Genomic DNA, 17,219 nt, shown 5'->3' on the forward strand with positions numbered 1-17,219 from the left:
ACTGCACACTGTGATTTGTCTTACAGAGCCCCACTTGCAGCAGTTTTTTCCAGGGCACAACGGACACACAAGTTCCACAGCACCGAGAGTATGTGACTAAGTACACAGCATGATGAATATTGTGATAATAATAATCCTTTGCTGAAGCAGGACACTGCACATAACAGCATGTTGCACAAGAGGTTTTTAGAAGTAGATCCAGGTCTGTAAAAAGAACTCTCATCTAAAGCCTTGGCACTCATCTACCCAGTTTTCAAGCACTTTGAAGTGACGCTAGCACTATTTTATAACTGGATTCCACCCAGGGCCACAGGTATGTGCTTCTGACATACAACATACATGTAGTTTTTTCCTTTTGTATGCCCTCTTTCGCATGTTCTTAAAGTGATAGTCTGGATGTGTAAATGTATGGTCTTGCATTTTGATGTAAAGTAAGTAAGTAAGTAACAAGCTTAAAAATAATAATAATGCATTGGCTTTATATAACGTTTTTCTGGACACTCCATACTCGGTGGTGGTAAGCTACTATTGTAGCCACAGCTGCCCTGGGGTAGACTGACGGAAGCGAGGCAACCAGACTGCGCCATCGGCCCCTCCGACCACCACCAACCACTCACTCTCTCACTACATTCACCCAGGCTTCCTGGTGTTACTAAACGGTCTTCCATCCAAGCACCACCAGGCCCTTCCCTGCTCAGCTTCCAAGGTCTGACGGGATCAGGCAGCGCCTGATTGATTGTTTACTTTTGTAAATTTCTGTTCCTGCTCTCCTCATTTTGCAAACTAAGATGGGCTTTCTGGTTAAAGAGGGGAGAGATTTGATTGTTAAAAAGGATGTTAAGGAGAGACACTGCAGGTACAAACATACATTTTTCACGCAGTGGTAATTGCTGAGATTTTCTAGATCTTACTTAATTTTCATGTCAGAGTAAAAAAAGACTAAACTGAGAATATTTTTGACGGGTTTTTAAGAGGGATTTTAAAAAATCTAATTTCTCCCTGATTTATTGAATTTTGAACCCCTGAAAAAACAAGGCAACACTAGAATTTTGACAGAAATCACTGACTAGATTATTTAAAAAAATAATCAAGTCATCCAAACTGCCACAGAGTAAGTCTTTGTAACTAATATATCAACAAAATGAAACCTGGTTCGGTCCAGGGGCGGACTAGCCATAGGTCCATTCTGGAGGAGCACAGAAGGCCTGCTGGCTTGAGGGCCATCAGCCTGTAAGGGGGGGCTGCTGCCCGGCCTTGCAATTGCACAGCGAAGCAGCAAAAAAAAAAAAAGAATCTCTATTCTATTTGTTCAACAGCTCTGTTGTTCATTGGTGACACAGTAATTGCACAATAAAAAATAGTCCTATTATAAATTGATGTCAAAATATGTCTTTGTGGACGTGTGTGTTTACACTACCTTGGGCCGGGCTGGTCAGAGTCCAGGGCCATTTTTTAGTCCCAGTCCGCCCCTGGTTCAGTCCATTATTTAGATTTCGTCACAGCAAAGGTTTGATGGACCTTAAGCTTCACTTGTAAAAGCAACTTCCTGAATAGCTGAATATCAGCCAACGCCAGCATCCTCTGCCCACTCAGTGACCTCGCACATTATTATCGTCCAACAACATTTGTGCAAAGCATTATTCCTCAGCTGCAAAGTTCAAGATTCTTCCTACCAAATGCCCATGGACAAGCATAAATAAATTGTCCTCTGTTGGTGGAGCCCTTTTCCTCCTTATCAAACCATTCAGAACCGTTTCCTGCTGTGGTTCTTTTTCTTCCCATGAAAACTGTGTCAAGGTTTTGAGAGAAGCATAATCATTTCTAGCTAACTTAGAAAAAACGGCCCTGATGAGCTCAAGGGAAATGTTCGAGACAATATTCTGCAGTAAAAGTGAAGAAGAACTTACAGTATATAACAGCAAAAGTTATACAGCATCTCTGAATGTGAAGGTTTTCTCTCTGTCTGAGTCCCTATAAGCTAAAGTCAAATAAAACAGAAGCCCTCCAGTTGTCCTCCATGTGGGGGCTGCGTCACGTGTGCGAGGGCTCTATAAGGATTTGAGGTTGAATGCCCGTGCGTCTGTCTCGCAGCAACACTCTTTGTTTTGACGCGCTCACGTGTGGAGGTTTGATTCTTTCAAAGTTTGATCGACTGTGAGATGAGAGACCTTTGTGAAAGCTGCTCCTCCTCCGTCTGACTGCAGAGAAGCTGCTCCTCCTCCGTCTGACTGCAGAGAAGCTGCTCCTCCTCCGTCTGACTGCAGAGAAGCTGCTCCTCCCCGTCTGACTGCAGAGAAGCTGCTCCTCCTCCGTCTGACTGCAGAGAAGCTGCTCCTCCTCCGTCTGACTGCAGAGAAGCTGCTCCTCCTCCGTCTGACTGCAGAGAAGCTGCTCCTCCTCCGTCTGACTGCAGAGAAGCTGCTCCTCCTCCGTCTGACTGCAGAGAAGCTGCTCCTCCTCTGTCTGACTGCAGAGAAGCTGCTCCTCCCCGTCTGACTGCAGAGAAGCTGCTCCTCCTCCGTCTGACTGCAGAGAAGCTGCTCCTCCGTCTGACTGCAGAGAAGCTGCTCCTCCTCCGTCTGACTGCAGAGAAGCTGCTCCTCCTCCGTCTGACTGCAGAGAAGCTGCTCCTCCTCCGTCTGACTGCAGAGAAGCTGCTCCTCCTCCGTCTGACTGCAGAGAAGCTGCTCCTCCTCTGTCTGACTGCAGAGAAGCTGCTCCTCCGTCTGACTGCAGAGAAGCTGCTCCTCCTCCGTCTGACTGCAGAGAAGCTGCTCCTCCTCCGTCTGACTGCAGAGAAGCTGCTCCTCCTCCGTCTGACTGCAGAGAAGCTGCTCCTCCTCCGTCTGACTGCAGAGAAGCTGCTCCTCCTCCGTCTGACTGCAGAGAAGCTGCTCCTCCTCCGTCTGACTGCAGAGAAGCTGCTCCTCCTCCTCCGTCTGACTGCAGAGAAGCTGCTCCTCCTCTGTCTGACTGCAGAGAAGCTGCTCCTCTGTCTGACTGCAGAGAAGCTGCTCCTCCGTCTGACTGCAGAGAAGCTGCTCCTCCTCCGTCTGACTGCAGAGAAGCTGCTCCTCCTCTGTCTGACTGCAGAGAAGCTGCTCCTCCTCTGTCTGACTGCAGAGAAGCTGCTCCTCCTCCGTCTGACTGCAGAGAAGCTGCTCCTCCTCCGTCTGACTGCAGAGAAGCTGCTCCTCCTCCGTCTGACTGCAGAGAAGCTGCTCCTCCTCCTCCGTCTGACTGCAGAGAAGCTGCTCCTCCTCCGTCTGACTGCAGAGAAGCTGCTCCTCCTCCGTCTGACTGCAGAGAAGCTGCTCCTCCTCCGTCTGACTGCAGAGAAGCTGCTCCTCCTCCGTCTGACTGCAGAGAAGCTGCTCCTCCTCCTCCGTCTGACTGCAGAGAAGCTGCTGCTCCTCCGTCTGACTGCAGAGAAGCTGCTCCTCTGTCTGACTGCAGAGAAGCTGCTCCTCCTCTGTCTGACTGCAGAGAAGCTGCTCCTCCGTCTGACTGCAGAGAAGCTGCTCCTCCTCTGTCTGACTGCAGAGAAGCTGCTCCTCCTCCGTCTGACTGCAGAGAAGCTGCTCCTCCTCTGTCTGACTGCAGAGAAGCTGCTCCTCCTCTGTCTGACTGCAGAGAAGCTGTCCCCTCAGCGAACAATGTAAAGTTTGAGCAGAGAACTTTGACTTCACCTGTTTTTGTACGAGTGAAACAGCCGTCGGAGGCCATTTGATTGTCGTCGCTGTCGGATTGTTGGAAAAGCGATTGTTTTCATCTTTATTTAAAGGAACAGGCCACCGTTTTGGGTGCACCAAACCCCCCATGATTTTCAAAATTTTATCTGATCAACTCTACCTTTTTTTTGGTGGTGAGGTTCATTGAAAACAACACTTCTGTGAAATTTGGGCCTGATTACACAAATGTTAGGTCTCCCACATGACATGTGCTAATTGCAAATATGTGTGTTATAATTTTAGAGGGTAGGGGAACTAGAAATCATTCAGAACTGAAAAAAACAATCCTTTCTTTTCACAATGAGTGAGCATGGTTTTCAAAAGATTGAATGTATGAAAAAAAAGAGCATAGTTGCTTGAAAATTGTGAAAGATATAATATCTTAAGTCCTCAAGTCAGTGCGAATGCTACATTTTTAGCACATCCATCCATCTTCTTTTGCTTTTCCGTTGCCGGGTCGCGGGGGCAGCAGTCCAAGCTTTCCTGGCCTGCAAAACTACATGCTTTTTCATAGATATTTCAAAGACATGTAGTCTGGGAGCGAGCATGATCTCAACAATGTCCCGGTGGTCGTGATTGACAGACGGCTTCAACCAATCAGAGCAACGCTAGATACATCGCAGTAACAAGCGGCAGGAAGCCTTTTCAAAAATGTCCTTACGAGGAATGTTCCTTATTTTTTTCTCACCCCACCCCATAAAAATGCCGATAAACACATTTTGGTGTCAGTGTTGGACCCTTTGATGAACTCTGATTGGCTTCAAATTTTGCAGTGCTGCTATTTAGCATGAACCTCACCCCCAGAAAAAAGGGAGGTGGAATTGAAAGACCTAAAGGGGATTTGATGCACCCTAACTGACATGTTCTTACCTGAGCTTAGACGAGTTGATCCGTACCTGTCTGGTCTTTGTCCCCGTGGAAGAGCGCGATAGCTTCCAACTTCAGCCCGTGTGGAGCTATAGGAACACACTGGGAGAGGCCAAATGCTAACAACACCGTTGGTTGTTTTGCAGGACTGAGGGCACGCACAAAGACCAGACAGGTACGCATCAACTCGTCTAAGCTCAGGTAAGAACATATTTCAGTTTGTAAACACGGTGACCAGTTCCTTTATCTTAATCACTCTCTGCGCTTCATCAGGTCATCTTTCTGATTTCACTGGCTGCATTTCAAACATTAAACCACCCTCCCTTTCCTGCCGCTCCTCGGAAATTGCCACCCCGGACCACAACTATTAGCACAACGCTCTACAACCAGGGGCGGACTGGGACTGAAAAACAGCCCTGGACTCTGACCAGCCTGGCCCAAATTAGCGTAATTGTGACAATTCCACAAATACATATTTTAACCTCTTAACCACCCGCCTAAACCAAATGCATTCTGTCCTCTTTTGGTTGTGTAACACCTCATTTGAAAGCTAAGACCCACAAAACTGACCTTTTTCCTCGCGCTGTTGCTGTGTTGTGTCACCTTTTTTTATGCGTTTTTTTTATTTATTTATTTTTATTTTTGTCACATTTTGTTGAGTTTTTTTCACATTTTTGTTGATTTTTTGTAATTTTTTTGTCGAGTTTTTTTCACATTTTTGTCACATTTTGTTGAATTTTTGTGACATTTTTGTTGAATTTTTGTCACTTTTTGGTTGAGATTTTTGTCACATTCTGTTGAATTTTTGTAATTTTTTTGTTGAGTTTTTGTCACATTTTTGTCACATTTTTGTTGAGTTTTTGTGACATTTTTGTTGAATTTTTGTCACTTTTTGGTTGAGCTTTTTGTCACTTTTTTGTTGAATTTTTGTCACTTTTTTGTTGAGTTTTTGTCACTTTTTTGTTGAATTTTTGTCACATTTTTGTTGAGTTTTAGTCACTTTTTTGTTGAATTTTTGTCACATTTTTGTTGAATTTTTGTCACTTTTTGGTTGAGCTTTTTGTCACTTTCTGTTGAATTTTTGTCACTTTTTGGTTGAGCTTTTTGTCACTTTCTGTTGATTTTTTGTAATTTTTTTGTTGAGTTTTTGTCACTTTTTTGTTGAATTTTTGTCACATTTTTGTTGAATTTTTGTTGCATTTTTGTCACATTTTTGTTGAGTTTTTGTCACATTTTTGTCACATCTTTGTTGAACTTTTAATTATTTTCTCTATCATTTTTTGTAGTGTTTTTTTGGTCCGTGTTTTTCTCATGTTTTCATCCTCCTTTTCTCGCTATTTTGATGCTTTTCTTTGTAGCTTTTAGATTTGGGTAAAGCTCGGTTGAGGCGGGACCGGTGGCCCTCGAGCCAGTGGCCCTTCTGTGCTCTTCCAGAATGGACACATGGCCAGTCCGCCCCTGTCTACAACTGTTTATATCACCCCAGATACAAACATGCTGCTCGTTTTTTCCATAATTAATGCTAATCATACTGTTCTGAAATGACCTTAATGGGCCACACAGCGGAGACGACTTAAGCTTTACGTCACCTAATAATGAGAAGGTAAGCATTTGGGTCAGGTAGCAGGAAACTACTTCAAATCCATGACTTATTAATAAATACTCATTATTTCAATACATGTAACGACGTCCACATATTGACCTAGAAACAACAGCAGCAGGGAGGTCGGTTCAGTGGCCTATATTGTGAATGAACTCTGTCGATCTCTGTATTTAGTCGTATCTATCTGAGAGTGTTCAAAGTTTTTTGGAGCAGAACTCTTGTTGGGTTTCACACCTGCTGGCTTCGTCGGACACGTGCAGGACCGACCGGGAAATGGGTGTTCTGGTTTGTTTGGGCTGACCAGAGGGAACAGCGCGTGCAGGTGTTGTCTGCGGCTCCGGATCCTTGGCCAAATATCAGCAGCCGTCTCGAGCGCGCAAAAGCCTGATCCACAAAACAAACGGGGTTTTCATTATAGTTTAGGCGCCACAGATGTCGGAGATGTGTGATTTTGTCAGGATACTCCAACAGTTTAAGTAAATACAAATCAAAAACAGCATAATTACATTAGATCGTATGATTAAGTGCTTAAAGTGCAATATGACAGGTTTGAATGCTTTTGTAAATATGGCTTATTTAGATGGATGACATCTGTTGCAGTGTTAATTTTGACATATTTTAATTTAGTTTTAGTCTTTTGACGAAAATGTAATTCGATTTTAGTCTAGTTTTAGTTAAAAAAAACTAAACTAAACTAGATTTAATCTTGGACTAATGACAGATGGTAAAAACATGTACAATAGGCTAATCCTCCAGCCAGACTTGGATCCACATCTGGAGATTGGTCCCTGGGGGGCGGTCCTGCCGTCCCAGCAGCGTCAAAGGATGGGTCAAATGCCAAGGACACTTTTCGTTGTATAATTTATGTATAATGACAAATAAAGCACCTTAATATTAAACTGTACCAGCACTAAACCTGGACTGAACCAAGAACTGAAACAGTACAAAACAAGTACTAACATAAACCAGGACGGACACAGCAAAATTCTTCTGCCCTTTTCAACAATGCAACCCGAATAAACTGACAAGGCAAAAAAAACAACAGCACCACATCAATGGGTTAGTAAAAGCCCTCGATTAGGGCGGCACAATTGTATATTAATATCAATAACATTCTTTTAGACTTTTATTGTAATTAATCAGTGTCCAATAAGGAAGTGAAACTATAAACATCACAGAAATGGTCAAGCTGAAGAAAAAAAAAAAGTGTCTCATCTGTCATATGCACTTTGACCCCACCATTTTGAAATAATGTGTCATTTGTAATGCAAGAGCTCGGTCTTCCAGGTCACGTGTGCTCAGGATACAGGGGTGTGTTGGGTCATTAATACCTTCAATCGTGAGTCAAAGCCCTGCTGAATTTCCAAGTACCACCTGAAATCGAGTCCAGACTGTCTAAAATATAATGCGCAAAGTCATTTGAAAACGGGGTGTGAATCGTGTCCCACGCTAACAACGCTCTGCCTTTACGATGACGCGCTCAGTTTGAAGCGTGCTTGTACCTGCAGTCGATGAAAAAGTGATAAAGCCATTCGTATTCCGCTCACGTGCTCCCCATCTCACGGATTTAGAGATGGGTGACAGGACGCTGAGAAAAGGAGGGCACGCGTCTCGTCAGCTCACTTTTACACACTGTCACGGCAAAAGTAAAAGCCTCACGCGGCCGCCTTTAATGAGGTCAGGAAGATTCAGGGCCTACGAGCGAGTTGCTGTTGCACGTCCCTGTTGCCATGGCAGCCACGGTCACAGCAAAGACGCATGGAGGTGCCCCGCTCCGTTTCCAGGGATTGATGGTTCAAATAAAGTTTTTTAAATTCAAGCCAGTTCATATCTTTGGCACGTGATTCTGTTGTTACGGTATTGAGCTGAATCATGGACTTTTTGAATGACGTCAATGACTCGAGAAAATGAAACACGCTTCTCTGATCGGTCGATTAAATTTCAACTTTCTTTACATGAACTGCGAAGGCTGTGGGCGGAGACGTGGAAAACTACAGACGATGACTGTCCGAGGTAGTTTGGGTCGTGGCGGACGCGACTTTCTCTTCCCGTTTTTGTTCCGCTCTCTGGCTCAGTCGCATTCACAAATCAAATAATCCGATTCAGAGTTCGCCTTAAAGGGATTTTTCAGGATTTTCTGACATAGGGCCTCATTTCCTAGTTATCCAGAGTGTTGCTGGTACCTGTTTGTTTTGTAATTCATGCAGTTCTTTTATTTGAAGAGTTTCGTGGCGCTAGGTTAATGAAAGGCTAGCGCATTTCTACGATGTCAGCTAGCCTACATTAAAAACCGTCTGACCCGCTCCACAGAGCACCTGAGGCAAATCACTTATAACACCAGACTAACCATATAAATGTCTGTGTCCATAGAATCATTTTAACCATTTTGCATTTAATATACCTTATATTTGAGCAGCAAAGCGGAGTGATCTGCTAGAAAATAGTCCCTCAAAATGCGATCATTCATGTGATGCAAGGTCAGTTATATTCCAAACATTATTCTATGGGCACAGACATTTATATGGTTAGTCTGGTGTTATAAGTGATTTGCCTCAGGTGCTCTGTGGAGCGGGTCAGACTGTTTTTAATGCAGGCTAGCTGATACCATAGAAATGCGCTAGCCTTGCACTAGCCTAGCGCCACGAAACTCTTCAAATAAGAATAAGAACTGCATAAATTACAAAAAAATATCTCCAGGTACCAGCAACACTCAGGATAACTAGGAAATGAGGCCCTATGCCAAAAATCCTGAAATATCCCTTTAAGCCGACCTAGACCCATGTTTTAAGCTGGACAGGGTTTGCTTCTTTGGCCCGGATCAGAGTCTGCGCTTTCACAACACCTCAAACGAACCGGACTATCCGAGCAAACGGGCCCGGATTCGGATCAAAACGGGGTTGTGAATGCACCATTAATGTGCAGCAAAGACCCTGTTCAAGAGAGACAAATAAAGTCTGTCTTATTGGTTGATTTCTTTTTTTACTTATAGTTTTACTTTCTTATTTCAAGCCAGATTAGAACCAGTGAGAAATGTCCTCAAACAAGCAAAGTAAAACTATTTCATTTCTATGTCTGCATTACATGAAAATGTCGGAAACTTCTTTCTTTACAATAAAAGATAAAGGTCTGAACTGGATCAAGGTAACGAGAGACAGTATTAATAGAACAAATGAGTAGGTGTGAAGGAAGTGCGCTCGAACAGGAAATATACCATTATTCTATAATTATGCCAAGTGTTGAAAAGTAATGTGGCGCTGCCACTGAAGTGCGACTGTAAAAGGAAAAGGGCAAAAAAGGATGAAAAAAAACGCTTTTCAAAGACGATGAAACGCATTAGAAAATTCCATTCCTTATTATGAAGTTTCACTTTTGAGGGGAGACAAAGCAACAACAGATTTTTTTTTTTTTAATAATTGTATTTTATGAATCGAAATATATTTAGCTGGACTCTGAGCATTTTATGTCATATGAAAGATTAGGAGACCCTTTAATTCTCCTTTAATTAACCCTTCCAATAAAATGGTAATAGTCCATATGGAGTAAATCGTCCAGCTCAAACTTCAGCTGTTATAAACACGTAAGCAGGTGAAACTATTATTTTTCATGAAGTGGTCAATTTAGAGATTGTTGATAGTTTTCTCTCTTAACATCTTAAAGGGGGGGTATTATGCAAAATGGACTTTTTCAAGCTTTACATCATGTTATTATGTCATTCCCTCATTAAAAACATGCCTGAAGTGTTGCCTTGGCACATTCACGTATTTTTGAGTAATCTGTAAAAACTCTGATGGCGGCCATTTTAGGGATAGGTTTGCCTGAGTCCTCCTAGGAACGCCCCCAACTCCTGGAGACGCCTCCGAGCTTTCGTCACCAGCCGAGTAACCAACCACTGCTCCTCAGCAGAACCCCCTCCCCACTGATGCCACAGACAGCGTGTGGAGGGGGCGTGTCGGAAAGGCTCAGAGGTTCTTAAAGAGACAGAGGCCTATTTCAAGACATTCACTACAGCCATTTTGAGAGAGACATTTTATACAAGGCAGTTATTTTAATTTACTGCATTTACAGACCAACAGAAGGTTTGCTCATCATTGTAGTGTGATAGACTGGTGCTGTGTGATTGAAAAAAGCATAATACCCCCTCTTTAAAATCGTAATAGTCCATATGGAGTAAATCGTCCAGCCCAAATGTCATCTGTTATAAACACGTAAGCAGGTGAAAACTATTATTTTTCATGCAGTGGTCAATTTAGAGATTGTTGATAGTTTTCTTTCTTAACATCTTAGTTTTAATGCCAAAGTAAAAATAGACTAAACTCACCGAATACAATATTATGACGTTTTGTCGACTTGAGCATCGGATTTGGTCTTGAAATCACTAAATCGTGTCCGTGCTCCACCGTGTCTCCCATGTGTTCACAACTATGTGACATGTTTGGTATCCACGTGACGTAGGGAATATCCTCCACAAAAAAACAGCTGCAATAGTCCGTAGATATGTGTGCATACGGTACAAATGAGCTTTTCTTTACCCTCTTGGAGCAACACACCACTTTAGTAGCACCGCCATACACTACACTTTCTAGTCTTGTTTGCATTAAAGGGGCTATATCATGCTATTTTAGCCATTCCAAAGTTAAGTATAGGCATTTACATGATATATTGTACCTCTACCACTATGGAGCACTAATTTTTGTGATAAATATAAGTGTTTTCTGGAGGTAGTTTTCAAACCCGGAAGACACAATGCTTCAATTCAGTTAACTCCGCCCCCTCTCTCCGCTCATACAACTTTACCGTAATATAAATAAACAACAATAAGTGAAATTACTTCACGATGCAGTTATAAGGAGTTGACATCTGCAACACAGCTTCATAAATGGCTAACACACATGCTAACCCGCGTTTGGATTGACTCACCGCTCTGGTCCATCGCTGTTTACATTATGGGACTCGCGTTGGTTATAAAAGTTAATCCACTTTGGTTCTGGCGAAGGTTCACCAAACATCCATCAGTGACAGTCACAGAAAAACAATATTTTGGTGATAGTCGCTGAATCCCGGAGAAAAAAACAGCTGAGTGGCCTCTTCCTGAAAAGGGTTGAATATAAACTCCTCGTCCTCGTAGCCAAACGCGCTTCTTTTTCTCCGTCCGTGACATTATCGTTAGTTAAGAATAAAAAACAGGTGTCCAGAGTAGGTAACGAGCTCCATCTTCAGCTGCAGCGCAAACATGATTGATCTGTTCAGACGCAATGTGTTTGTTTTGGCCTCAGCTGACCTGGAAGCACCTCGGGCACATCCTTTTTTTTTTTTTTTTTTTTTTTATACATTTTTTACTCTTTGTTTCTCTCTTACGACAGAAATAATGAAAAAGCTGTTTTACAAATTAAAATCAGGCCGTAAGCATAGAATTAAGACATTACATTACAGACGTCGAGCACTTCCGTTCCGCTGTTACGACACAACTGAACACTCAGTCGTTCACCAGGAGAGGGAGGAGCAGCTGCTCAGAGAGCAGGATTCAGGAGGATTACTGAGAGCTGCGTGAATGAAGCCACAAACCACTCTGGGGGTGTTTTTGATAAGGAAATAGCATAACAACATGGCTAAAAGCTCCAAAAAGTCGATTTTGCATGATATAGGACCTTTAAAGAACATTTTGAAGGGCTTTGGACTTTTTAATATCTCATTCCTATAGAGCTTTGAACCCAAATAACAAGGCAAAACTAAATTAAATATATAGTAACTATACATTGAAAGTCCAGATAACTTACAGCCCTTTTTCTTCATACTTATGTCAGTAATCTACAGCAAATATTTCAAATGATCTTTTATTATATATATGTTATATATATGTTCTCCGTCAAATGCAGTAGTGAGCGGCACAAACACAACCCAGAAAGTGTGGTGAACCCTCTCCTCCCCAGTAACCCGAGTCGGAGGCGGATTACCCGGTGAGAACACATAAACCTGTGAACCCTCTGAACAGCAGTGCAGTGATTCATGTATCCAAACTCGTGCTGAATAAAAACAAGCGCACGCCTGACGGAGTTTCCAGTGGGCAGCCCATTGCATCATGGGAGAATCGGGTTCGGGATCAGTGGGTTTGCAACACTTGACGAGATACTGTTCGCATCTGCCGCTGAATATGAACAATAGGAACTCAGCTGGCCGATGGTGCAGGGCGGTCTGTCCCAACTCTGAGGCCGAAACTGAAGATGTGAGCATGATTTAGTTTTATTATACACCGCATTCCAAATCATGATTAGTTTTCAGGTTAAGCCCAGTTAAGGGAAAAACTACTGAAAAAGGATGTTCCACATTATTAAGCAGACCATCATTTTCAAGCAATATGGGACAGAAAAAGGATCTCTCTGCTGATGAAAAGCGTTAAATAGTTGAAGGCCTTGATCTAGGTATGAGAACCTTCGATATTTCACAAAAGATGAAGCGTAATCATCATACTGATAAGAGATTTGTGGCTGATTCAGAGCAGACACGGGTTTGTGCAGATAAAGGCACAATAAGGACGGTTTCAGCCAGACAAATACATCAGATGAATAGAACAGCCGCTACAAAGCAGCAGACAGGTATTTGAAGCTGCTGGTGCCTCTGGAGTCTCCCGAACATCAAGGTTTTTTTATTTTTTATTTGTCCTTTATTTATCCAGGATAAAACTCATTGAGATTAAAAATCTCTTTTTCAAGAGTGTCCTGGCCAAGATGCCGGGGAACAGGTTTACATACAAGTTACAAAAAAACATTACATAATTTAAAGTTTTAAATCAAGATAATACACTCAGATAAAACAGCTACATGTAAAAGACTTTGTTTCTAGATTTTTCAATAGTGATTTAAAAGTATGAAGTGATACAAGTTCTTTTAACTGAAACTCCTTCTGTAGCTCATTCCAAGAATGTGGAGCAGCAAATCTAAAGGCCTTTTTACCCAGTTCTGTTTGCACCCTGGGCACAGAGAGCAAGAGAAGGTCCTGAGAGCGCAGGCTGTAGCTGCTGTTGCTCCTCAGCTCAGTGAGCTGCTGCACTGAGGACCCTCCAGAGGCTGCAGTTGTGCATAAACCTTCTATCCGGCCTCCACTAAACTGTTCATTGAAGCTGATGAACAGAAACAGCTGCAGTGGCTCAGAAATACATGAAGACTCATTTTCAAACAGTCTTGTTCACTGATGAGGCCGTGTAGCCCTGGATGGTCAGATCAATGGAGTAGTGGATGGTTAGTGAATGGCCACAATGTCCCAACAAGGCTGTGACGTTAGTAAGGAGGGGGCGGGGTCATGTTTTGGGCCAGAATCATGGTGAGAGAGTTGGTCGCCCCCTTTAGGCCCTTTTAGGCTCCCTGAAAGTGTGAAAATGACCACTTTCGTCTATGCTACAAAAAGAAGAGCCGTGCTTTCCCTAACAAGATCCTCTTCATACATGACAACGCACCATGTCCTGCTGTAAAGAAGACCTCTGCATCACTGGTTGCTATGGGCATAAAAAGGAGAGAAACTCATGATGTGGACCCCCTCCTCCCCTGACTTCAACCCTATTGAGAACCTTTGGAGCATCAACAAAAAAAACATCTATGAGGGAGGGAGTTTTCATCCAAACAGCAGCTCTGGGAGGCTATTCTAACATCCTGCAAAGAAATCCAAGCAGAATCTCTCCAAAAACTGACAAATTTAATGGATTTAAGAATTTTGAAGCTGCTATCACACAAGGGCTCCTATGTTAAAATAATAACATAAAAGCTTTTTCTGTGTATATTACTTATTTATTAATAGTGCCTGCAGTTCACAAACTATGCAGCACCCTCAGCACCCTGAGTTCCCACGGCCTTGCCTGTTAAGATTATTTTGATTGAAATAGCTTATGATTTCAGTAAATATGACCTCCTAATGCTACAAATTCAACAAATGACCATTTTCAATTGACTACAAGCTTTAAAATTTACTGCAACGGTGAGTTGCATAATAATTTGGAACAGTAGATTTTGAGGTTTTTACTATATTTATTTTTGAAAAAAATATTGCTTTCACTGGGCGATATTTTCAACCACATTTAAATGCTAAAATGTCATTTGCATAATAATTTGGAACGCGGTGTATTGCTGTAGATTTATTTATTGTGACAACTGCATTGCTTTATGATCATGCTTTTTGCAGGTATTTGTTTTGATCTCTTTATCACTAACTCACACTTTGTTGGTCAGAAAAGGCAATATTGATCATAACTCTCTCCCCCCTGCCTGAACCGAGCACATTTTCTGGAGTTCGACTTTAGCGAAACCTAAAAGCTTCTCGACTGGAGAGAAACAGTGTAATGCCTCATTTGAAAGCTAAGATTAACAAAAGTGCTGAGAACTTTTTTGTCACGTTGTCACCGTGTTTTTGTCACATTTTGTAAGCGTTTTTATTGATTTTTGTTGCCTTTTCATTGCTTACGTTTTTGTCACTTTTTGTGGCTTTTCCAGCACATCTTTTGTCATTTTTTGTTGCTTTTTTGTCAAATTTTTCATTGCTTTTTGTCATGTTTTCACCACGTTTTGGTCGCATTTTCATCTTTGTTTTTCTCGCTATTTGGATGCTTTTTTAAATCTATTTTTTAGCTTTTAGATTTGGATAAAGCCGAACTGGAGAAAATACACTCAGTTTAGGCGGGTGCTAAATATCCATTAGTTTTACTTCCTGGTTAGTCAAGCAAACTAACTGTAGGCTCCTCCCACCCCTTTCCTCTTGCTCCCCATTCGCTGCGCAGTTATTTCAAAAGAGAGAAAAAAATAGAGCGGGCTTTAGCGGGATCTTAGGAGGCGATGCTGAGAATAGCCACCGGGGATTAATACAGCGCCTCTAAAACACAGCTCCAGGTAGTTTTTGATGAAAGAACATTATAACATGGTTAAAAGGTTTAATCTAATTCATTGTAACAGTAAAATTTAACACAGAGTTGTTCCGATACGATACGATCCGATACTGGCCGAGGCTTGTGAAAGCTGCAAAGCCCAAGAGAACATGGCTACCGGTAAGTTTATGCAATTGAAAGCACTTCCCTATTGGATTCTGCCAGTGTCCTCTCTAAAGAGAATCAATCAAAGAGATAAGCGATGTCCGGTTAGCTTCCATAACAAGTGCGATATCCTTAGCATTAGCAATAGCATTGGCCACGACTGCAGCTCATATGGGGGTTTCTACAGTATGCGGGAAAAAAATACAACATGCCACTGTTGGCGAAGCACATATTTATCGAAATCCATCTTACAAAGCTCGCTCTGAAGAAAGCAGAGGAAAAAGTTGCCAGTGTATGTCTTATGTAACACACTGTACTGTATTGAAGAGTTCACGGAGAGGAAAATAACGACTCGAGGCCACTACGGTTCCACGCCGTGCTCGCAGTGCCAGTGGACAGTAGTTATACAAATCAAGAGAAGTCAAAGTGTAGCTCAAATAGAACCATTTGTGCTGTGCTGGCATCAACTCGACCCAAACGATTCCACAGCAGGTGTATCTTTAAAGTAGACATCTTGCATAAGGAGGTTTAAAAATGTGGAGGGCAGTTTTGTGTTTTCTCTATTACGCAATATAATCCTGGAAGTACAGATTGGCTTTTTTTCAACAGCAGAATTGGACGAAACAACCAAAATGAACAGGATAACTCAAAACTGCGTGATTGAAAAACGAAATCGTACACTGGGTCTGGTTTTGGCGGCGGAACGTCGCAACATGGTTTGAAGCTGAGCCAGTGAGAGCAAATGAGGGAAAGAGGGAGAGACTAAATATAGGGCTGCTCAAACACGCACAAATGTAGCCAAGCATCACTGTGCTGGCATGTTATGAGAAGGTGTTTAAAAGCTTCAATAAACACACACATGAGCTCTTAACTATTTAAATGACTGTAATGCAATTTATCAAAAGCAACAAGAACTCCATCAGAAGCACGTTTTCAAAGGCGATGAAAGTCTCTTCGACACTTTCTGCTTTCTTTAAAGACAGAAATATGGCAGACAAGGTGGGCAGGAAGAGGCAGAACAGACGGATGAATGGGAGGCATTGTCAAAGAACGACTGCTCTGTAATTATCAACGTTTGTCTGATTGCTGGATTGACAGTAGGGACACCTGTGCAGCGGTTAGTATGGCAACTGTCTGTGTTTACAGCGGGGGGCTCGGGGTCGAGTTTCGGGGGGGGGTTCATAAAGACGGCCAGCAGGTGAGCTGGCATTGTGTGAGTGACTTACATGACACACTCAGGGCGGCTTTGTGAGGAAACAGCATCAGTTCTCCCCAGTGCTACTACTACCAAGCTACCTCTGGAGCTGCCCTGGGGCTGACTGACAGATGAGTGGCTGCCTTAACAACAACTCCCTGTCATTAATTCAACTTGCAATAAAAATATTATAAAGGGAGGACAAAACGCAGGTTTCGTGACAGACTGGCTGAGCACAAATACACAATCGGGATACAAAATGTTCATTACCTCATGGCTAAACATTATAAAGAAAGTGAGCATGACAACCCTAAAGCTGAGCAAACACTATGTGATTTTAGAGGCGATTTAGAACTGCTTCTCCAGCGAGAAACATATTGAATCCATAGGTTAATTGCCACTTTCTGGCCAGGCCTCAATGAGGAGACAGACTTCGCTCCGTTTTTGTAATTGGCCTCCATGTTGCCTGAATATTATGTCAGATTCACAGTTTTTTTTATATATTTCTATATATCCTTGTAAGTGTTGTGTATGAGACAGTGATTTGCAACGAAGGCAGTGCTAGTTACATTTAGTTACATTTGCTCTCTGTGTTTGTATTCACCTTTTTTTAGTTTTTAGATTTTTTTGTTTTGTTGGTTTCGTTTCTTTTTCTGCAATATAACCCTGATATTTGATAAACTAGCTTTAAAACTCATTGTGATTAAATGTTGGGAAAGACTTTGGACCACAACAGTTAAACTTGTGCTGCTTTTTCATTGCTGTGGACAAAAACAAATAAAGATCTGATATAGGGCCTGTCGCTGCATTGCTTAT

This window comes from Gobius niger, assembly GCF_951799975.1.
Source record: "Gobius niger genome assembly, chromosome: 19".
Taxonomy (NCBI): Eukaryota; Metazoa; Chordata; class Actinopteri; order Gobiiformes; family Gobiidae; genus Gobius; species Gobius niger.